General features: G+C 43.5%; 1 protein-coding gene across 1 annotated transcript in view; it reads right to left on the reverse strand.

The window, feature by feature from the left end:
* The window catches only part of RAD21 (RAD21 cohesin complex component), a 2133215-nt gene that overhangs the window by 1812049 nt on the left and 296994 nt on the right, over positions 1-24172 (reverse strand). The window lies entirely within an intron of this gene.

Here is a 24172-nt window from a genome sequence, read left to right on the forward strand (position 1 = left end):
ACAGGACACGCAGCTGTTCAGCATTCCAAAAGGGCTTTGTTCCATCAAGTGTCAGAGATGCCCGTGTGCACAGACACATGTATAACCTTTCCTTCCTTTTTTTTTTGGATCAGAGTAGAAAACTGGGAGACTGACTGCTCGATTAAATAAGAAGTTATGTACCTTTGGCTTCATAATCGTCCCATGTTAGTTGTCTCTCTTCTCGCCTTTCTGCTTGATGGGTTCGAGCCGATCCCCAGCTCCCGACTCGGCACTTGTTTTTAGCTCGAGGAACTCCTTTTACCAGCCTCCCGAGGCAGCCCCATATCCCATGATGCAAGGCAGGAAGTACCCAGATCTCGCTTTGTTGGACAAAAAGGGGCACAATACTAAGTACATAAATAATACATTTCCCAAAGGAAGAAGAAACTTACAGATGGAAAAAAGGACCAGGTACAGTCAAATGGTCTTTAGCATTATAGTTTCTTATACAAGGTCTGTCCAGGCCAGGGAAAGGAGGGAGGGCTGTTAGGCAGAGAAGACAATCAACATGGAACGTTGGTAGGTACATAACTTCTAATGTTGTTGTCAATCTCGCTTTCATTCTTGCTTGATGGGACCGCTGCCCCTAGCACCTCTATCCTGGGTGGCTCAATGGAACAAACTTCTTGAGGACTGTAGAGCCAAAACTGGCTCTGTCCCTGGAGGCCAAGTCCAATTTGTAATGGAAACAAAAGTGTGAGGAGTGGCCCAAGTGGGTTGCATTGCACAAATAGTGTCTAAAGGTAGTCTAGCTTAGTTGGGCTGGTAGAATGCAGCTAAACCCTAGTTGAATGTGCTTTTTAGGTTTTGAGCACAGCTGTTTTCCCCTCGATCGTATAAATTTCAGTGATGACCGAAGAAAGCCATCTGGACAAAGTCACTTTAGAAACAGGGAAGGCCTTTTTATTATCCGATAGGGAAACAAAAAGTTGATCAGATTTCCAAATTTTTTGTTCTGTCCAAATAATATCTAAGTTGACGGTGGGACATCAAGATAATGTAGCTTCTTGTTCAGCTCTATCTGAATAGTTAGGAAAAATACAGGGAGATCAGCTCTGATTGATTCCAGATTGTTTTTGAAGCGACCTTAGGGTAAAATGATGATGGATTAGTTCTCAAAGATACTCCTGTCTTTGTGAAAAATCAAATAGGGGCCTCTAACCGAAAGAGCATGAAGTTCAGACACCCTCCCTGGCAGATGTAACAGCCACTAGGAATAAAGCTTCAAGAAAGATATTTCAGGGAACAAGAAACAGCTTCAGGCTCAAAGGGGGAAGAATCAAGCGATGTCAGCACTAAATTTAAATCCCACTCGAGGAGGAGGATTCCTGATTGGAGGCTTTAGCAGGGAAAAATCCCTTTCAAAAAGGCCCTGCAGAGTCTATGGGATATAAGGGGTTATTACAGATCTGCTATCCCGAAGGCGAAAATTAGAAGATAGCAGCCAACTGAACTCTGACTGTGGAAGAAGAGGAGCCTACAGCATGGAAAATCTCTGCTAAGAAGTCCAGAACTGCCTGAACAGAGGGCAGGCAAAAGGATCAATATTTTGGGCCTTAGCCCAATAGAGTAAACGTTTCGACATTTGCTGTTGTGTAAATCCTCCTGGCAGGAGTGGATTTTAGTGAAGTTACTATTTCATAATCTTCTAACTGGGTTAGAGATCAAAGGAAGCCTGGCTAGTTAGAAGAAGGAAGTGGAGCAAACCATGATGTGGGAGAGGGTGGTTGAGAGAAGGGATTGACCGGAAAAGCAGCTGACCTGATTGGTGAATCAGGCAGATTCTGGCACTGGGTCCAGATGCCACGGGTTGCACACCAAAAGGCAGACGGAGGAACGGGAACCAAACTCTGTCGAGGCCAGTAAGGGGCAATGAGAACTCAATTTGGCTCTCAAAATCGGTAGCTTTGGATCACCTGAGGGATCAGAGGAAATGGAGGGAAGCGCACAAAGAAGTCCCTGGGGCCAATGCCTGGTCAGAGCCGCCTCTGGGGATGGCCTGACATGAGGGAAGGCAGGCTGGAAGAAGTCTGGACATTTGCTGTTTTGGGGAGTAGCAAAAGATCACAACATGGACTCACCCCATTCCAGAAAAAATCTCTTCCGCTATGGATTGCTTGAGAGACCACTCGTGAGGCATGAGAATAGCTCTGCCTCAATCTGTCCGCTTATAATGTTGGTTTTCCCAGGATATGCTGCCATACTTCAGAAACCGATGAGAGGAGATCGCCCATTGCCATAGTCTGAGCCGCTTCTGCTAATAATAAGCGGTAGGACTTGGTTCCGCCTCTTGTTTCGTTGATATACCAAACTACAGACATGTCTGTGTGGACTGCAAATTGTCCCTTGCACGTGGGAAGAAAGTCGCTGAGGGCTTCAGGCAACGCTAAAAGCACTGCTCTCATCTCCAGGACATTTATGTGCAGGCAGATGGTACTCAGAACGGCCGCCACGCCCCAGCGAACCATCCTGTTCCTGATAATGACCCCCACCCGATCAGGGAGGCATCCGTGGTGACAGTGGCTATCGGGGACGGAGGGCTGCAAAGCACCTCCGCCTTTGGTGAACCTGAGACGATGTGATCCACCAAGCAAGATGTTCTTTAGACAGTTTGTGTCACCAGAATCGGCACGACGCATTGGGAGTTGCTGTATGACCGACTACCGTGAACAGCACTCCACTCGAAGGAGGCGATGTAGAATCGGTTGCCAGGAAGAAGAGTGATGGCCAAAGAGCCATAAGACCTAATACTCTTTTAGAACCATTCTGGCCTGTACCTTTTGCTGGCCAGGAATGTGATCCTGACATGAGTCTGAATGTCTGAAACTCTTTGTTCTATAAGGGCATAGCTGACATCCCAACAGTAAGTTTAAGTTTGCGCCTATGAAGGTGAATAGACTGGCAGTGGCTACGACAAGGGATGACTTCTTCGTTTCAGTTGACTCGAGATGCCCAAATGAGAAACAAAGGTGTATTGTGTAATCCCTGGCTTGTATAAAGCTGTTTTCATGCCTGGTGGTGGCTGAGCAGGAGCCAGTCACGAGATAATGAAACACTTGAACTCCTTGATCGCCCAGGTGAGCCGTGACCACTGCCATGGCATTTGGTGAACACTCTGGGGCTGTAGTGCATTCAAAGGGCAGTGGGCTCTGAACTGGAAATGACTGACCCCAGCCGAAAGCGGAGAAATCTCCTGTGAGCCGCTGCCTGTGAATTTTGATGTGATAGTACGCGATCCTTGGAAGATCTATTGCTGACATCCAGTTGTCCTTCTGTAAGAAGGGCAGAATTGACTGGAAGAGTGGACCATTCGAATCTTGTCTTCCTGACAGTACTCTGTTGGAGTCTGGGTTGAGGGTTCCAATATTGGTCTCTTCCAGTCTCCTCGCCTTTTGGGGACCAAAAGAACCTTGAGTAGATTCCGGGCTCTGGAATGGTCTAGTTGTCAGACTGGCTTGAATGGCTCTTTTTTGCAGTAGTTTTGGCGACACATCTCAAACGCGCTGCAATGTCCCTTTAGACCGGTGGTACATCTGGAAGGAACTTGAACTTGAGGGGAAGGGACTTTCCTAAAAGCGAAATTCATTATGTAACCCTTTGATAGCGGATCTACTGTAAAATCTTCATCTGTCTTGAGGAGGGAATGCCAGGCTTCTGGGTACAGTGGATAATCTTCCCCGACTGCCTCCAAGGGAGGGACAGCCGGGCAACACCTCAGGGATGCTGAAAGGGCTTTTCAGGAAGAGACTCCCCCTGTTGCCCTGGTTCTTCTCGGACCCTCTGCCTCTAGAGCGAAGCGCCATGTTGTTGTTACTACAATTTCTCTGGGCTCTAGGGGTAAACTGACCACTTGAATCCGGGCGTGACTCCTTGGATATTACGGAACTGACATCTTCCCACCCTTCTGTCCTTTGGGATAAGGCCTAGAAGGGGTGGAAAACGGACTCCAACAGCAGAAAGAGTCTTGGGTCAGCCCTGCTCGCCATTCCTGGTCAAGGTTTCTTCACCTGAGTGGGCCAAAAATGTAAAAGCTGACCCATCAAAGCGGGAGAATTGGTGGAATAGATCGCCTTTAAAGGGATCCAAGAAAATCACATAGCCGGGTGATCCAGGCTTGGCATGCCTAAGAGCTGACACCTGTGCTCTTGCAGCTCTACTCGGCCCATCAGTAGCATAAGACATGGGCTCAGATGGATAGAGTTAGCAATGGAATTGGAGGGTTCCTAGTCGCCATGGGCTAATCTTTTCTTGGGCCCCCTGCAGCTGTAGTGGATCCTGAACTACTTCTCTCCCAGCTCCTTGTAAAAGTTAAACTATCAAATATAAAAGCTTTTAAGCAAAAAAGGCTTAAATGTCACAAAGTGAATTACATTTACCAGTGAGCTGGTAAAGAGAAGTATTCCTCCCAAGCGAAGCATGGCAAGTAAACCAGATCTGGACTAGTACTTCCTGCCTCTGCATCATGGGATATGGGGCTGCCTCTGAGCTGGTAAAGGAGTTCTCGAGCTGTGCCAGGTAATGTCGAGTCGGAGCCGAGGGATCGGCCCAACCCACTGCAAGCACAAGAATGAAGGCTAGACGATGAACTTAACATGGAAATTTCAGAAGTCTTTCGGCATGAATAATTAGCGTGTGCTGAACACAACCCTTGCCCTGAGAGAAAATCAGACAGTTGCCCACCTTGAGAGTCTGCAGTAGCCTGATTCATGCTTCAGATGTCAGCTAGAATTTTACTTCCATTGCTCTCTGGAAAGTAATGAACTGGCTATAAATCAGCCAGGTGCAGGGTTTGAAAGTAATTAAAATTTTTTCAAGAACAAAGTGGAGAATTTGTACCCAGGAAGAAAAATATGATTTTGAGGTTGTGTCAAGTGCAGCACAACTGTTGAACACACAAAATATGAAAAGACTGGGATCCTTAAGGCAAACAAGCTACAAGATGCACTGACAGAATTACAAGTTTTGGTAATTTCTAACCAAAACTTTGGCATTCTGTGTTGTCCATTTTCTTTCTTTCTCAATGTAAAGGGCTGGGATCCCATCCTCTGAACCCACCTGGCCACACAGGCATCTACTTGACGATCGCAAACTGTAGCTATTCTCTCACTATAATAACGCCTACTTATCCCCAATCCCCAATTCCTCAGATTGGGAATAAGGCACAAACTCAATGTGTTATAGAGACAAACAGATACAAGGACAGACAAAACCAGGGAACTTTTTAAGGTTTCAATACCATCCAAAGATCCTTCTAGAACTGATAGCTAGGCCAGGGATGGCTGGGAGGGAAGGCGAGGGAAGAATGAGAATTAACAGATGCCAAGTTATGTAAGTACATAACTAATCTGGTATTGCTCTTTTCATTCTTCCTCCCAAGGGCTGTGAGTCCCCAACTAGTGTAGCTCTTGAGAGGCCTTTTTATGGAAGGACATGTCAGGGCAATCTGTCTCAACCAAAGGAACTCTGCTTCTGGAAAACAATGTCCTACTTTATAATGTGCTCAATGCATGAAGTATGAGTATTTGATCCAAATAGCTGTAGTGCAAATATAGTCAATTAATGTTAGAGTTTTTTAAAAAGGCAGATTTAGACGATGGCTACTTATATTTAGTGGAGAGAGCTCTAGGGATAGGAGCCATAATTCTCAATTGTTTGGAGAGAATAAAATAGATATGCAATCCACAATCCATTTAGAATAAAGTAATGTTAGAAACTGCCTGACCCAAGCAGTTGGGAGGCAAAGGATACAAACAGCTTGGTCAGACTTCCTGAACTGTTTCATCCTCGGTAAAGGATTACAAATCTAAGTGTTTTGAAATATTATCAATAATAAGGTGAAATATCTATTCACCTTATATTTATACAATTACTTAAGTTTTCTTTGCACAAACTTTACAGACTGGCTACTGCGGTGGTCTCTGTCACCACTTGGAGGAAAAAAAAAAACTGATCGGGTCATTAGAGACACCCTCACACCCTGTCCTTATGAATTATGTTGGGAGGCTTAGCCAATTAGGGCCTGAAGGCCTGCAAATTATTTCCTTTAGTGATTACTTAAGATTTTTTTTCCAAAAACAAATCTCATAATTGCAGATTTGTTTGTTGTTCAAAGGAAGTTTCAGAGTTGAACCCTGAAAGTCATGCAGTAAGATCTAAGCAAGGATCCTTATTGTGGGGAGAGGGTCTCAAGGAAAAAATTCCCCTTCATGAACGCTTTTACATAATTCCTGAACAAGGCTTTAAAAGGAGGATTTGCTCGTAGCATGGAAGCTTAAACATGGCCAAATGAAGTTTTAGTAGAAAAGCTTAGCTCCATCCCAAAAAAGAATATTGAGAAAGAAATTATCAAGTAGTTGTAGAGAAAGGGTCAATATTTCTTGACTGGGAAGCCCGGCAGATGCAGAAAATCTTTTCCGAGATTTGCTTCTGTAAACTTTCTTAGTAAAGGCTTTCTGGCAGGCTAAGATAATGTCATGAATTGGGGAAGCAAACCTGACATTTTTTTCAAAGTGGAGAAATCTACAGTAAGCTTGAGGTGTGATCGGGATGTTGACCCTGAGGGGTTCCCCATCCATGGAGGAGGCTCAAGTGAAACTATAGGAAGGGAACCCATACCTGCTGAGGCCAGATAGACAATGAGAGGATGACTGAACTCTGCTTCCTCTTTGCTTTCTGTAAGAACTTTGAATGAGGAAGAAAAAGTTAAGCAGAGGGGAGGACTTAGGGGCTAAACTGAGAAGCAGAGCATCTTCTCGACTCTCAGAGGGGAACCAGAGGAAGTATTTTCTGTACTTGAGGGCGGCAACAGGGATCAAGGCGTTAGCTGGCCCTAGTGACTAAATAAAATGTTCGCTACTGACAGATCACCTTATGAATTGGAAAGATATGACACTGTCACACATAGGCTTCCTGTGTTGCAATGAGAAAGCATTCAAGATTGCCCATTCTAAACTCCTCATGGCCCCTGCACACCTGGTAGAACAGGTTACTCATTTGTTGACTTACTAGATTATGGACATGTCTGTCTCAACTGCTATAGTCCAAAGAACATCCCAAAGGCTTACAATGCTAGGACTGCTCATCGCCCAACACACTGATATGCAACTTGTCTCCAAGGAGGACTTGTGCCTTTGACCATCTTTCCCAGGAATCCCCCACCTCTCTCCTCACACACCACAGTTATGGCAAATTCTGGTCACTGTGGCAAATAGGGAGGAAGGAAAACAGACTGCCCAAACCAGGTAACTGAACTGAATCCACCAGCAAACCTGACACTTGCAAATAGAGCGAGTCTTGCTTGAAAGTGATAGGGATGGAAAAGTAAGAACCCTGAACCACACAGGTCCATATTTAAGGGATTGTCAAAGAATCCAGCTGGAAAAAACTAGAATAGTTAGTAGCAGACAATGATCGCAGAGCCTGTAGTACTAATCTCATAGAGGAGGTGGCTGGAGACAGTACTGCCTGCACCTGATATCAGTGATGTGATAGGATGAGAAGTAGAGATGCCACTTGAGTTGTGGTAGTGTTTAATGGAGTTCCTATAAATACCAGAGTATTTACGACCAGGGTTGATTTGGCATGCTGAGCCATTGAAAAGCCCAAGTTGAACTGCAGTGTTAACCCTAGCTTGCAGAAGGAATGCTTGGCAGCTGTGAGGAGCAATCTAGACAGGGAAAAGTTGTGCAATCACCATAACATTCCATCTGTGTTTGTCTATCTTCATTTATCCCCGACAGAATGGTTAGATTCAGATATTTAGAAGACTCTTCAGTTACTACAGCTCACCAGCCAACAACTCTAGCTTCACCTATAACTAACTCCCTCAATTCCTCAAATGAGTTTGCATAAAGATTGTACATGTGTGCACCACAAATTAAGTCAGATGGAAGCTAATCTTCTGTGCTTGAATAATCATAATTCAGGACATGGTCCACTCCACCAAAAATTCTTAAAGGTCTGTGGATGGAAGGGAGGAAGTATAAATTAAAAAAAAGACAGTTGGAACATTATGGAGAGTACACAACTTCTTTACCTGAGGTTGCAATCTTCATTTGCCTTGACAGATGGGACAGTTGCCAGCTACCCAAAATCTTAGGTATCTCATGGAATATTGAGCACCACTGAAGGATCATCTTCCCTAAAGAGTCCAGTTTGTAATGATTAATAGTAGGGAGAACAAGTAGCTGCTGTGCATCATCCATTGAATCCCTAGAATGGAAGACTGCTCAACTGGCTATAGACCTTGTAGAATATGTTTTGGGCTCAGGCAAGGTTTATTCTTATTGATGAATAAAATACAATCTTTCAACCACTTACAGTAGTCTTGCTGACTGCTTTCAGACTTTGTACTGGAAAAACAGTTGACTTGATGGTCTTGTGTTCTGTGACAGTAGAAACAATTGTCTACATCTAATAAATGAAAGGCATATTCCCCTTTGTTGGAATGATTTGGGAAAAAATCGCAAGTAGTCTGATTAATATGGCCTCTGATACTACCTAGAAAGGAGGATTGTAAAAAGACCCTACTCTTATGGAAAATCAGGTAAGGAGGTTTTGACAATAAGGCCTGGATCTTCTAAAAGAGTGATGGCTACCAAAACAGTACAGTTGTCGCTACCATAAATGAGATATGATTGTTTTCACTATTTGCAGTCATCACACAGGTTTCCTGCCAGATAGCCCTCAGTCAGAATATCAGGCTTAGTATTTCTCATGGTTGCTGTCGCTCCAGGACTGGCGTCAGGTGGTCAGTGGTATAAATTAGGCAGAGCCAACAACATTATATCAGTTTTCTTACCCAAATGTCAGCAACAAAAAGAGCTAGGTCCATGGTAGTCCACCACCAGTAGAAAACTAATGTCTTTTGGCATTCCCCAGTTGGTCACAATGGAACTCAGGTCCGCTAATGATTGGTGAATTTTTACACTGCCAAGGTGCCAAAAGCCCAACCTTCAAGGCAGGCATTCACCTACCTGCAGGTCTTTGAACTGCAGAGGACAGGCACTCACAGATGCTCTAGCTGAGAATCAAGGAGAACCTCTTGCTGTGGCGACAAATGCTAAGCTGCATAACTAGCCTACCCTCTGCAGTGGTAGTAAATGAAAAATCCCAGAAGAGTGAGGAAGGCGTGAGAGACAAGGGGTGGAGGTAAACCAGGACTGCAACAGTGAATACACTAACATCTACATTTTATGATGTATACCTATGATAGTGTTTCACTGTTGATCCTCCTGGGTCTATTTAAAAGCTGTGTAAATGGAGGCAGTCAAGAAGTGGTGGGGTTGGCTAGTATGCCTGCACTGGTTCAAATGGATTTGGAAAAGATAAGCAGGTAATGTTTGGTGAATGTATGAACAAATCCATAGCCTCAGGATTCCTGCATCAGCCGAGGGATCGGCTCCGAACCCATCAAGCAAGAATGAAGGCGAGATTGACAACTTAACATGGAAATTTCAGAAGTCTTTCGGCATGAATAATTAGTGCGCAACACAACCCTGCCCTTGAGAAAAATCAGACAGTTGGCCCACCTTGAGAGTCTGCAGCTCAGATTCATGCTTCAGATGTCAGAAGAATGTTTTACTCATTGCTCTAAGTAATGAACCATAAATCAGCCAGACAGGCAGGCTTGAAAGTAAGGTAATTTTTTTCAAGAACAAAGTGGAGATACCAGGGAAGAAAAATATGATTTTGAGGGCAGTGTCAAGTGCAGCACAACTGTTGAACCACAAAATATGAAAGACTGGGATCCTTGGGCAAACAAGCTACAAGATGCACTGACAGAATTACAAGTTTTGTACTTCACCAAAACTTGGCATTTGTGTTGTCCATTTTCTTTCTTTCTCATGAAAGGGCTTAGGATCCCATCCTCTGAACCGACCTGGCCACACACACTACTTTGGATCCAAAACTGTAGCTATTCCCCCTACCCATAACGCTCTACTTTATCCCCAATTCCTCAGATTGGGGAATAAGGCAATAAAACTCAATGTGTTATAGAGACAAACAGATACAAGGACAGACAAACCAGGAACTTTAAGGTTTCAATACCATCCAAAGATCCTTCTAGAATTGATAGGGCCAGGGGATGGCTGGGAGGGAAGGCGAGGAAGAATGAGAATTAACAGATGCCAAGTTATGGCAAGTACATAACTAAATCTGGTATTGCCCTTTTCATTCTTCCTCCCAAGTGGGTCAGAGTCCCCAACTATGTAGCTCTTGAGAGGCCTTTATGGAAGGACATGTCAGGGCACTGTCAAACCAAAGGAACCTCTGCTTCTGGAAACAATGTCCGACTTATAATGCTCAACAAAAGTATGAGTATTTGACCAAATAGCTGTAGTGCAAATATAGTCAATTAATGTTAGACGAAAAGGCAGATGACGTAGCCATAATTTAGTGGAGAGAGCTCTAGGGGATAGAGCCAATTCTAATTGTTTGAGAATAAAATAGATATGCAATCCATAATCCATTTAGCCAAAGTAATGTTAGAAACTGCCTGACCCAAGCAGTTGGAGGCAAAGGATACAAACAGCTTGGTCAGACTTCCTGAACTGTTTCATCCTGTAAAGGATTACAACGCAAGTGTTTGCATATGTCAATAAGGTGAAATATCTATTCACCTTTATTTATACAATTACTAGTTTTCTTTACAAACTTTACAGACTGGCTACTGGTGGTCTCTGTCACCACTTGGAGGGAAAAAAAAAAAAAAACTGATCGGTCATTAGAGACACCCTGTCCTTATGAATTATGTTGGGAGGCTTAGCCAATAGGGCCTGAAGCTCAAATTATTTCCTTTAGTGATTACTTAAGATTTTTTTCCAAAAAACAAACTTCATACCGCATTTGTTTGCTGTTCAAAGGGTTTCAGAGTTAAACCCTGAAAGTCAGCAGTAAGATCGCAAGAAGGATCCCTTATTGGGGGAGAGGGTCTAAGGAAAAAAATTCCCTTCATGAACGCTTTACATAATCTGAACAAGGCTAAAGGAGGATTTGCCCCAGCATGGAAGTTGGAAATGGCTGCCAAATGAAGTTTTAGTAGAAAAGCTAGCTCCATCCCAAAAAAAGAATATTGAGAAAGAATGGCCTAAGTAGTTGTAGAAAGGGTCAATACTCTGACTGGAAGCCCAGACAGAAAATCTTTTCCATTTGCTTCTGTAAACTTTCTTAGTAAAGGCTTTCTGGCAGGCCAAGATAATGTCATGAATTGGGGAAGCAAACCTGGACATTTTTTCAAAGTGGAGAAATCTTACAGTAAGCTTGAGGGTGTGGAGATCGGGATGTTGAATTCCTGAGGGGGTTCCCGTATCCATGGAGGATATTTCAAGTGAAACTATAGGAAGGGGAACCCATACCTGCTGAGGCCAGACAGGGACAATGAGGATGACTGAACTCTTAAGCCTTCTTGCTTTCTGTAAGAACTTTGGAATGAGGAAGAAAAAAGTTAAGCAGAGGGGGGAGGACTTAGGGGGCCAACTGAGAAGCAGAGCATCTCTCGACTCCCCCCAGAGGGGGAACCAGAGTGAAGTATTTTCTGCACTTGAGGGGCGAGGCAAATAGGATCACAGCAAGGCTGGCCCTAGTGACTAAATAAAATGTTCGCTACTGACAGATCACTCATGGGGAATTGGAAAGATATGCGGACACTGTCAGCACATAGGCTTTCCCTGGTGTGTTGCAATGAGAAAGCATTCTGAAGATTGCCCATTCCCAAACCCTCATGGCCTCTGCACACCTGGTAGGAACAGGTTACTCATTTGTTGACTTACTAGATTATGGACATGTCTGTCTCAACTGCTATAGTCCAAAGAACATCCTAAAGGCTTACAATGCTAGGACTGCTCATCGCCCAAGACACTGATATGCAACTTTGTCTCCAAGGAGGACTTTGTGCCTTTGACCATCTTTCCCAGGAATCCCCCCACCTCCTCACACACCACAGTTGCGAAGTACCCCTGGTCACTGTGGCAAACAGGGAGGAAGGAAAAACAGACTGCCCAAAACCAGGTAACTGAACTGAATCCACCAGCAAACCTGACACTTGCAAATAGAGCGAGTCTTGTTGGAAAGGATAGGGGCCGGAAAAGTAAGAACTCCTGAACCACACAGGTCCATTTAAGGATTGTCAAAGAATCCAGCTGGAAAAACTAGAAGGAAGGCAGCAGACACTGATCGCAGAGCCTGTAGTACTAACTTTGCTAGAGGAGGTGGCTGAGACAGTACTGCCTGCACCTGATATCAGTGATGTGATAGGATGAGGAAGTAGAGATGCCACTTGAGTTGTAGTGTTTAATGGAGTTCCTATAAATACCAGAGTATTTACGGGGACCAGGGTTGATTTGGCATGGTTTATTGAAAAGCCCAAGTTGGAGAACTGCAGCAAGTAATCCCTAGCTTGTAGAAGGGAATGCTTGGATGGGGCTGTGAGGAGCAATCTAGACAGGGGAAAAAAGTTGTGCAATCACCATAACATTCCATCTGTGTTTGTCTATCTTCATTTATCCCCGACAGAATGGTTAGATTCAGATATTTAAAGACTCTTCAGTTACTACAGCTCACACCAGTCAACAACTCTAGCTTCACCTATAACTAGAATCTCCCCCTCAATTCCTCAAATGGAGTTTGCATAAAGTATGTAAACATGTGTGCACGCACAAATTAAGTCAGATGGAAGCCTAATCTTCTGTGCTTGAATAATCATAATTCAAGGACATGTGATCCACTCCACCAAAAATTCTTAAAGGTCTGTGGATGGAAGGGAGGGAAGTATAAATTAAAAAAAAAGACAGTTGGAACATTATGGAGAGTACACAACTTCTTTACCTGAGGTTGCCAATCTTCATTTTATCCTTGACAGATGGGACAGTTGCCAGCTACCCAAAATCTTAGGTATCTCATGGAATATTCCCGAGCACCACTGAACCAAAGGATCATCTTCCCCTAAAGAAAGTCCAGTTTGTAATGATTAATAAAAGTATAGGGAGAAACCCAAGTAGCTGCTGCAAATGCATCATCCATTGAATCCCTAGAATGGAAGACTGCTCAACTGGCTATAGACCTTGTAGAATATGTTTTGACGGGCTCAGGCAAGGTTTATTCTTATTGATGAATAAAATACAATCTTTCAACCACTTACAGTAGTCTTGCTGACTGCTTTACCAGACTTTGTACTGGAAAAACAGTTGACTTGATGGTCTTGTGTTCTGTGACAGTAGAAACAATTGTCTACATATTTCTAATAAATGAAAGGCATATTCCCCTTTGTTGGAATGATTTGGGGGGAAAAAATCGCAAGTAGTCTGATTAATGTTGGCCTCTGATACTACCTTGGGTAGAAAGGAGGGGATTGCTTGTAAAGAGACCCTACTCTTATGGAAAATCAGGTAAGGAGGTTTTGACAATAAGGCCTGGATCTCTTAAATACTCCTGACAGAAGTGATGGCTACCAAAACAGTACAGTTGTGTACGCTTACCATAAATGCAGATATGTTAGTGTTTTCACTGTTGCAGTCATCACACTTGGGTTATCCTGCCAGGGATAGCCCTCAGTCGGCCCGAATATCAGAGGCTTAGTATTTCTGCGTCGGTTGCTGTCGCTCCAGGACTGACGTCAGGTCGTCAGTGGTATAAAATTAGGCAGAGCCAACAACATTATATCAGTTTTTTCTTGCCCCAAATGTCAGCAGCCCGCCAAAAAGGGAGCTAGGTCTTGGTGGTAGTCCACCACCAGTAGAAAGTACTAATGTCTTTTGGCATTCCCCAGTTAGGGGTCGCCACAATGGAACTCAGGTCCGCTAATGATTGGCAGTGAATTTTTACACTGCCAAGGTGCCAGCCCAACGCCCAACCTTCAAAGGCAGCACACCCATTCACACACCTACCTGCAGGTCTTTAAACGTCACTCAACTGCAGGGAGGACAGGCAGACTCCACACAGATGCTCTAGCTGAGAATCGAACCGGAGAACCTCTTGCTGTGAGGCGACAATGCTAACCGCTGCATAACTGCAGCCTACCCCACCCCTACAACCAGTGGTAAGTAAATACCAAAAATCCTTGTAGAGAGTGAGGAAGAGCGAGAGTGAGAGACAAGGGGGGGGGGTGGAGGGTGGGAAACCAGGACTGCAACAGTGAATACACTAACATCTACATTTATGATGTGTACACAACTGTACTATGATAGTGTTTCACTGTTGCAGTCATCACATATGGGTCTATTCCCAAAGCTGAAGTAAAGGGTGGAGGCAGTCAAGAAGTGGTGGGGTTGGCTAGTATGCCCTGCAAGACTGCGGTTGCAAAGCCTGCCCTGGATTTGGAAAAGATAAGCAGGTAATGTTTGGTGAATGTATGAACAAGAAATCCATGTTGCAGCCTCCAGGATATCCCTGGTAGGGACCCCTCTGAGGAAAGCTGTGGAGATGGAAGTTGCCCTTGTAGAATGTGTCCTGACCCCCAGTGGGGGGAGGCTTCCTGTGGTGTTTGCAACAGAAATGGATACAGTGTACTATCCATTTTGTGATAGTTTGGATATGGCCTTGCCCTTCACCCCTGCTGCAAAGCTGACTAGTAACTGGTTAGTTTTCCTAAAGGGCTTAGTCCTATCCAGGCAGAATCTAAGCTGTCCATGTACATCTAAAGAGTGCAGAATCCTTTCCCCCTTATTTTGAGGCTTGGGGGAAAAGGTGGGCAAATGAATAGATTGGTTGAGAGCCACACTGGACACCACTTCAGGCATGAAGGTTGTGTTAGTCGTGAGGGAGACCCTGTCAGCATGAAAAAAAGATAAGCTCCACAGCCATTACTGCCTGTAGCTCTGAAACTCTAGCTGAAGTGATTGCCAGAAGCAAGGCCGTTTTCCAAGACAGAAATTTTAACTCTGCTGTAGCTGCAGGCTCAAAGGGGGCAGTGCGAGCTTTTCCAACACAAAGTTAAGGTCCCATGCTGGGGTGAGAGCTCTTCTGGGTGGCCTTACATTGTTAGCCCCTCTCGGGAAACTACAGTTGTGTACACCTACCATTAATGTAGAGGTCACTGCATTCACTGTTGCAGTCATCAAATTTTGGTATTCAGGCCGACTGAGGGCTACCTGCAGGCAGACAACCAGAGATTTAGTACTTCTGCGGATGCTGTCGCTCCAGGACTGACATCAGGTTGTCAGGGGTATAAGAACAGGCAGCTGACGCCATTACATCAGTTTTTCTTCACCAAATGTCAGGAGCCCCCCAAACAGGGAGTTATGGTGGGGAAACCACCACCAGTAAAAAGTAAATACCAATACCCCTGAAAGGGTTAAACAATAGCCATAGAGAGGAGACACAAAGAAACCAGGGGGCTGGAGGGAGGGAAACCAGGACTGCAACAGTGAATACACCAACATCTACATTTATGGCAAGTGTACACAACTGTACTATGTTCTTTGTGTTTCACTGTTGCAGTCATCACACTTGGGTGGATTCCCAAAGCTGATGGGTGGAGGCAGTCAAGAGGAGTTAGGGCTAGCTAGTATGCCTTGGACTGCTGTTGCAAAACCTGCCCTGGATTTGGAAAAGATAGGCAAGTGGTAAAGCTTGGTGAAGGTGTACACAACTCCAGGTAGCAGCTTCCAGGATGTCCCTCGTAGGGACTCCCCTGAGAAATGCTGTAGAGGTAGATGTTGCCCTAGTGGAATGTGTTCTGACCCCATGAGGGGTTGGTTTCCCATGGTGCATGTAGCAGAAATGGATGCAGTGTGCTATCCATTTGGAAATTGGATTGAAATGGCCTTGCCCTCTGCCCCTGTTGCAAAGCTGACTAGTAATTGGTCAGATTTTCTGAAAGGCTTAGTCCTATCAAAGTAGAATCTGAGCTGTCTGTGCACGTCCAAGGAGTGCAGGATCCTTTCCCCTTAATTCTGAGGATTAGAGAAGTTAGCAAATGGATGGATTGGTTGACAGCCACATTGGACACCACTTTAGGCATAAAAGGAAGGGTTAGTCCTGAGGGGAAACCATGTCAGCATGGAAAACGAAAGGTTCCACAGCCATAAGTGCTTGTAGCTCACTTCTAGCTGAAGTGATGGCCAGAAGCAAGGATGTTTTTTCAAGAAAGGAATTTTAACTCAGCAGGTTTAAAGGGGGGATGCGAGAAGAGAGGTGGCTCAGTGTTATGAGCAGAAACGGCTGAGGCATGTATCTTAATGGAAGAGTACAGGCCTTTGTGGAGTACATCTGCCAAGTAATCCAGGATTAGTGGCAGGGAGGGCAGAGCTGTCTCTTCTCCTTTAGATTAAATCCAAAAGCAGAACCTTTTCCACTTATTAACATAGGATTTCTTATACTGGGTCTTCTGGCTTCAAGAATCACATCCAGCACCTGTTTGTTTAGGGTTGCTGGGGGAGAAATCCAGGAATAAGCCAGGCTGCAAGATGTAGGGTTTACAGTTGTAGATGCAAAATCTGTCCCTCCTGCTGAGAGAGCAGGGTTGGGTTCTCGTGTAGGTGCCAGGGTGGTACTGATGACAAGCTGCACAAGAGTGGGTACTAGTGCTGGCGTGGCCAGTGAGGGGCAACTCAGAATTGTCTTTGGTTTGTCCTGTATTATCTTGAGTAATACTCGAGAGAAGGGGCAGAGGGAGAAAAGCATAGACAGATTTACCTGCTGAAAAGATCAAGAATCCACTTTCCAGGCCCTGCTGTGAGGATCCCTGGTGCAGAATATGCTGAGCTGGTGGTTGTAAGGGGAGGCAGAGAGATCTTCCTCTGGGGTCCCCCATTTCTGAATCAGGTGGAAGATGCTGGGCTCCAATTGCCACTCGTGTGGGTCTAGGAAATTTCTGCTCAAGTCGTCTGCCAGTGAGTTTTGTTTGCCTGGTAGGAATTGAGCTTGCAGATAAACATGCATGTCCAAAGCAGTGTGCCACAGGGCCATGGCTAACCTGTAGAGTGAGTAGGATTGGGTTCCCCTCTGGTTGTTGATGTACCACATAACTGTGGTGTTTGTTTTTATTAGCAGTTGTCCTGGAAAGAGAAGGGATCTGAAAGCTGTCAGGGCGTTCTGCACAGCTAGCATCTTTTTGGCTGATGTTCAGGTTAATTTGACTTTGGCTCCAGTGGCCCTGAATCCATGTGTGCTCCCCCAAGCATAGTCTGATGCATCTGTGGTTAGGGTTTGGGTGGTGTGGGATTGAGAAAAGGGCAGTCCCTTGTTGTGGTCGCATGCTTCTGCCCACCAAAGGAACTTTGTCCTTAGATAGGGTATGATGGGAATGACAGTTTCCAGGTCCCGAAAATGTTGGCACCAAAGAATTTAAGTACCACTGAAGTTTCCTCATATTCAGTCTTGCATATGGAATTAGCAGTATACACGAGGCCGTGAACCCTAGGGCCTGCGGTATTTTTCTTGCTGATAACTGGGTTCTGGTGGCCATTTGTTTGAAGTAGGCTGTCAGACTTGTTATTCTGAAGGTTGGAATGCCATCTGGAAAGCAGTGTCCAAGCTTGCTCCAAGGAATGCAATTTTTAACTGGGTACCAGTTTTGATTTCTTTTCGTTGATAGTGTACCCCAAGGAAGTGAGAAGGTTTTTTCACAAATGTCAAGTGCTGCAACAGCAATTCCTGACACTCTGCAAGTATCCGGCAGTCATCCAAGTACAGGTAAATTTGGATATTTCTCTGCCTGCAGTAATGCAATGGTTGGAGCCAGGCATTTTGTGAAAACTCTGGGGGCAGCACATAAGACAAAGGGAAGTGCAGCGATAAAGAAGTTATGTACTCACCATAACGTTCCATGTTTGTAGTCCATCTCGCCCTTCATTCTTGCATATGGCTTCAGAGCTGATCCTAGGCTCAGACTCGGCAGATTACAAAGCTCGAAGTCTCCAAGTTTGCTCGTGACAAGGTACGTATCCGATAATACACTAGTAATAATCCCGAGATCTTGTTTGCTGCAGTCTATAAAATTGAAGGAAAGTATTTCAAGAAGGAAAAACAAAGATGAAAGATCTCCAACCCTAACGAAGTTGCACACTATCTTGTCTACAGATCCTCTACGGATACATGGACGGGGGTAGGTGGGTGGGTTCGCAAGAATGAAGGGGGAGATGGACTACAAACATGCAACGTTATGGCGAGTACATAACTGTTCTGTAGTCGTAGCTCGCCTTAATTTTTTCATATGGTACAGCGTCCCTACCAACTTTCTCTTGGGTGGCTCACGGGAATATTCTCCCACGAACCGTGGAACCAAAGGAGGCTCTGCCGCTGGAGGCCAAGTCCAACTTGTAATGAGTAATAAAAGGTATGAGGGATAAGCACAAAAGCCAAAAGTAGCAGCTGAATTGAACCCACTCAAAGTATTGCAGGCTGCAAATCACCACACAGTTGTAGAATGCAGAATCCACCAACTTCAGACAAAAAAATCCAAGGATGAGCACTTTCGTCCAGAAAGATCTAGACTTCAGACAATTTACCCCACAGTTACTTCCTTCTTATACAGTCCAAACAGGAAGTTCCACCCAGTTATAAACTAATCAATGTCATTAAAAGCACAACATTTACAGTTACTGAATTTAAAAAGCAGACAAACTATACAAGCTGGAAAAGTTCATGGAACACACCACCGTAAAAACACACAAATATAAATATATATATATATATATATATATGTGTGTGTATATATATATATATATATATATATATATATATATATATATATATATATATATATATATAAACACCGTTTCATAAAAATGACAATTTACAATAAATTTAAATATGTTGATAGTGTTAAAATAATGTGTGATTAAATACTAAAAACTAGATATAGTAGAAAATGTTGAGAAATAAATACCCTTAACATAAAGACTGAACATGTGATATTAAAATGTTAAAATGCATAATGGAGAAATACATATATAAAATTGGGCTAATTGAAATATGCTCATTCAGGCCTGGCCAGTTCCCGGTATTCAAACATAATTGCCAGTATAATTCTCTTTTCTGAAGTAATAGTGACCATGCACCACCCCTCATGTTGGTACTAATAGTGTCTATAATAAAAAATTGGAACTTATGGTCATTATACTCCAAAACATGTTTGCTAAGAGAATTTGTTTCTTTATTCCTTATGTCATATAGGTGTTCGTACATGCGATTTTTTAACTTTTTATCAGTCTTGCCTATGTAAAAGAACAGGTGGTACACATGGCACAGTAAATCACTTTCTCCGAATTACAGTTGTATTTCTGATTGATTCTGATTTCAATATTTATGTCAAAAATATTGCCTTCTTTAATGTAACTGCAACAGTTACATCTGCCACATTTGTTCACAGAACCTGACCTGTGGTTTGGGTAAGAGTTACTACTCTCAAATATGTTTTTCATATTCTTGCCTTTCCTATATACTATAATAGGTTGCGGTCCTATTAGTGGTCTGATGTTCTTGTCATGTCTCAAAATAGACCAGCTTTTTGTTAAGATGTTTCTTACTATGCAACTATCTTGAGTGAATACAGTGATGAAAGAAGTCTTACATAGCAATAACCCACGCCTGGGTGTGGGTAATGCTGGATTTACCCACGGTTGGCACGGGTAAATACAGCATTACCCACACCCAGAAGTGGGTTATTGCTATTATACCATGACATTATTTAAGAAAAGAAACTATTACTTTTCTTAAATAATGGCATAGTATAATGCCTGTTTGCTGCCCTTCCGCAGATGTCTGGCATCCGCGGCAGTTCTGATGTACTGCGCCTGCGCAGTACATCAGAGCTGGGCAAAAGCACGGAGAAAGCAAGATCTCCGTTGCTTTTTATAGCTATGTTAAATGGGTTTAACATGGCGAGACAGCTTTAAAATAAGTAACGGAGATGTCCGTTGCTTATTTTAAAACTGTCTCGCTATGTTAAACTCATTTAACATAGCGAACATAAAAAGCAACGGAGATCTTGCTTTCTCCGTTGCTTTTTTTTAAAACCTGTCTCGCCATGCTAAATGGGTTTAGCATAGCGAGACAGCTTTAAAATAAGCAATGGAGATTTCCGTTGCTTATTTTAAAGCTGTCTCGCTATGTTAAACCTATTTAACATAACGAGACAGTGTTTTAAAGAGAGAGTTATACTAATGGAAAAAAGTCCGGACGACCGGACCTTTTTCCATTAGTATAACTCGATTTACAACGGGCACGCTAGCCAATCAGCGTGCACGTTTTGGAATAATAATGGGGGGGGTCATGGTATAATAATCATTCTTACCTGCAACATTGTCAGTTTCTTGATTACTGGTGAAAGGCCCACTGTCAGTCTTACTACAAGAAAGTAAAGGTACATAAAACCCACGCTCTCTCGTTAACCACCTCAATCATTATATCACTAACAAACTTACAAGGATAGCCTCTTTTTTGAAACATATTTTTCAAGTTGTCACATTCATCTAAAAATTCATCAATACAAGATGCCAAACGGGCTGCACACACAAACTGTCCCTTAACTATTGCTTTCTTTTGTTTGACAGGGTGTGTACTAGAAAAATGCAATAGTGAGTTTGAATACGTGCTTTTCCTAAAGATTTTTGAAACCTCTTCTTTTCATAATCCTTTTCCAGAAAGACGTCTAAAAAGGAAATTTTGTCAAGGTCTCTGGTATAGGTGAACTTTAGAAATTCTGTGGTGGTTCCAATATAATTTATAAAATCATCAATGGCATCAACAGGTCCATCCCACAGAACAAACATAACATCCAAAAACCTGCTGTAAAATTTGATGTGCTCAAAATAACATGAAGAAAAAAAATTTCTTCTCCCATTGCCCAAATACAATATTTGCATATAAACCACCACATGCAGACCCCATTAGCCATCCCTTCTTGTAAGTAAAGTTCTTTGTTAAAGAAAATGAAATTGTTAAGGACAATTTCCATCACTTGCGAAAAGACCAAGGTCTGGAAGTGTGAGATATCTTTTATCAGTCTTGAGGGACTATGAGGACTATAACAAGAAAATGTTTTGTATTCTAGAAGGAAAAGCATATTTAAGGTCATCCATTAATGAACTGAACACTTCTTGCCAGCATATAAGGAATGTACTCCAAGATTTATTTATAGAGGGTTCAATTTCTATTGATGTGCTTAATTTTCTCTCTGGTCCCTGCCCTAAAATATCAGTCATGTTTGGGCTGCTACAATTGCATAAAAATCTTAGCCAACCACCCATGCGACCCATAGTAGACTCCAAAGGGTCCATTATCCACCCCCTTGCAAGATATCTGGAGAATAAGTTAAAATACATATTGAGTGAGACATCTGCAAAGATTCATGGAGCTTCTTACAAGCTATGGATGAGATACCTTTCAAGGACACTTTTGTTTTTATTACTATCTATATTAAGGACCTGTATTCAGTCATACCTCACACAATTGGTTTGGAGTGGTTAACAGATTTCTTATATGAAAAAGATCTCACTTCCAGACCTTGGTCTTTTCACAACTGATGGAAATCGTCCTTAAAAACAATTTCATTTTGTTTAACAAAAATTTACTTACAACAAGAAGGGGTGGCTATGGGGTCTGCATGTGGTGGTTTATATGCAAATATTGTAGTTAGGCAATGGGAGAAGAAATTTTTTTTCTTCATGTTATTTTGAACACATCAAACTTTACAGCAGGTTTTTGGATGTTATGTTTGTTCTGTGGGATGGACCTGTTGATGCCATTGATGATTTTATAAATTATATTGGAACCACCACAGAATTTCTAAAGTTCACCTATAACCAGAGACCTTGACAAAATTTCCTTTTTAGTCGTCTTTATGGAAAAGGATTATGAAAATAAGAAGTTATGTACCTACCATAACGTTCCATGTTAGTTGTCTTCTCTCGCCTTCTTTCTTGCTTGATGGGTTCGGAGCCGATCCCTCGGCTCCGACTCGGCACTTGCTAAAGCTAGAGAGTCACTTTTACCAGCTCGAGGCAGCCCCATATCCCATGATGCAAGGCGGTAAGTACCCAGATCTCGTTTGTTAACAAAGGGCAATAGCACCAAGCATAAATACTTCCCAAAGGAAGAAGAAACTTACAGATGAAAAAAGGGCCAGGTCTGAATGGTCTTTAGCATAATAGTTTCTTATACAAGGTCTGTCCAGGCCAGGGGGAAGGAGGGAGGGTCGCAAGAAAGAAGGCGAGAGAAGACAACTAACATGGAACGTTATGGTAGGTACATAACTTCTTAATGTTAAGTTGTCAATCTCGCCTTCATTCTTGCTTGATGGGACCGCGTCCCTAGCACCTCTATCCTGGGTGGCTCAATGGAACAAACTCTTGAGGACTGTAGAGCCAAAACTGGCTCTGTCCCTGGAGGCCAAGTCCAATTTGTAATGGGAAACAAAAGTGTGAGGAGTGGCCCAAGTGGCCGCTGCACAAATAGTGTCCAAAGGAAGTCTAGCTTGAAAAGCTGTAGAAGTAGCTAAGCTCCTAGTTGAATGTGCTTTAGGTTTTGAGCACAGCTGTTTTCCCGAGCGTATAAATTTCAGAGATGACCAAAGAAAGCCATCTGGACAAGGTCACTTTAGAAACAGGAAGGCCTTTTTTATTATCCGCATAGGAAACAAAAAGTTGATCAGATTTTCTAAATTTTTTTGTTCTGTCCAAATAATATCCAAGTTGACGGTGGACATCAAGATAATGTAACTTTTGTTCAGCCCTATCTGAATAGCTAGGGAAAAACACAGGGAGATCAATGGATTGATTCAGATTGTTCTTTGAAGCGACCTTAGGTAAAAAGGTTGGGTTAGTTCTCAAAGATACTCTGTCTTTGTGAAAAACCAAATAGGGGGGTCGAACCGAAAGAGCATGAAGTTCAGACACCCTCCTGGCAGATGTAATAGCCACTAAGAATAAAGTTTTCCAAGAAAGATGTTTCAGGGAACAAGAAACAGCTGGCTCGAAGGGGGGAAGAATCAAGGATGTCAGCACTAGATTTAGATCCCACTGAGGAGGAGGATTCCTGATCGGAGGCTTTAGTAGGAAAATTCCTTTCAAGAAGGCCCTGCAGAGCCTATGGGACATAATATTATGATCTGCTATTCCGACATGAAAATTGGAGATAGCAGCCAATTGAACTCTGACTGTGGAAGAAGAGGAGCCTGCATGAAAAATCTCTGCTAAGAAGTCCAGAACTGCCTGAACAGGGGCAGTAAAAGGATCAATATTTTGGGCCTTAGCCCAGTAAGAGAAACGTTTCCATTTGCTTGTGTAAATCCTCCTGGTAGAGGATTTTAGTGAAGCTACTATGATGTCTCTAACTGGGTTAGAGATCAAAGGAAGCCTGGCTAAGGAAGGAAGTGGAGCAACCATGCTGTGAGGTTGAGAGAAGGGATTGACCAGTGTAGCTGACCTGATTGGTGAATCAGAAGATCTGGCACTGGGTCCAGATGCCACGGCTGCACCAAAAGGTGATGGAGGAACGGGAACCAAACTTGTCGAGGCCAGTAAGGGGCAATGAGAATCAATTTGGCCCTCAAAACGGTAGCTTTCTGGATCACCTGAGGGATCAGAGGAAATGGAGGGAAGGCATAAAGAAGTCCCTGGGGCCAATCCTGGGTTAGAGCGTCTCTGGGGGGATGGCCTGATAGAGGGAAGAGGCTGAAGAAGTCTGGACATTTGCTGTTTTGGGGAGTAGCAAAAAGATCGCAACATGGACGACCCCATTCCAGAAAAATCTCTTCCACTATAGACTGCTTGAGAGACCACTCGTGAGGCATGAGGATAGCTCTGCTCAATCTGTCCGCTATAATGTTGGTTTTCCCAGGGATATGCGTTGCTACCAGAAACCGATGAGAGGAGATCGCCCATTGCCAAAGTCTGAGCGCTTCTCGACACAAGGGGTAGGACTTGGTTCCGCCCTGTTTGTTGATATACCAAACTACAGACATGTTGTCTGTTTGGACTGCAATTGTCCCTACGGGAAGAAAGTCGTTGAGGGCTTGCAACGTTAAAAGCAATGCTCTCATCTCCAGGACATTTATGTGCAGATGGTACTCGAACGGTTGCCACGTCCCATGAACCATCCTGCCCTGATAATGACCCCCCACCCGATCAGGGAGGCATCCGTGGTGACAGTGGCTATCGGGGACGGAGGTACAAAGCACCTGCCTTGGTGAACCTGAGACGATGTGGTCCAC

This window comes from Protopterus annectens, chromosome 3.part1 (genome assembly GCF_019279795.1).
Source record: "Protopterus annectens isolate FY-2018-M chromosome 3.part1, PAN1.0, whole genome shotgun sequence".
Classification (NCBI taxonomy): Eukaryota; Metazoa; Chordata; order Ceratodontiformes; family Protopteridae; genus Protopterus; species Protopterus annectens.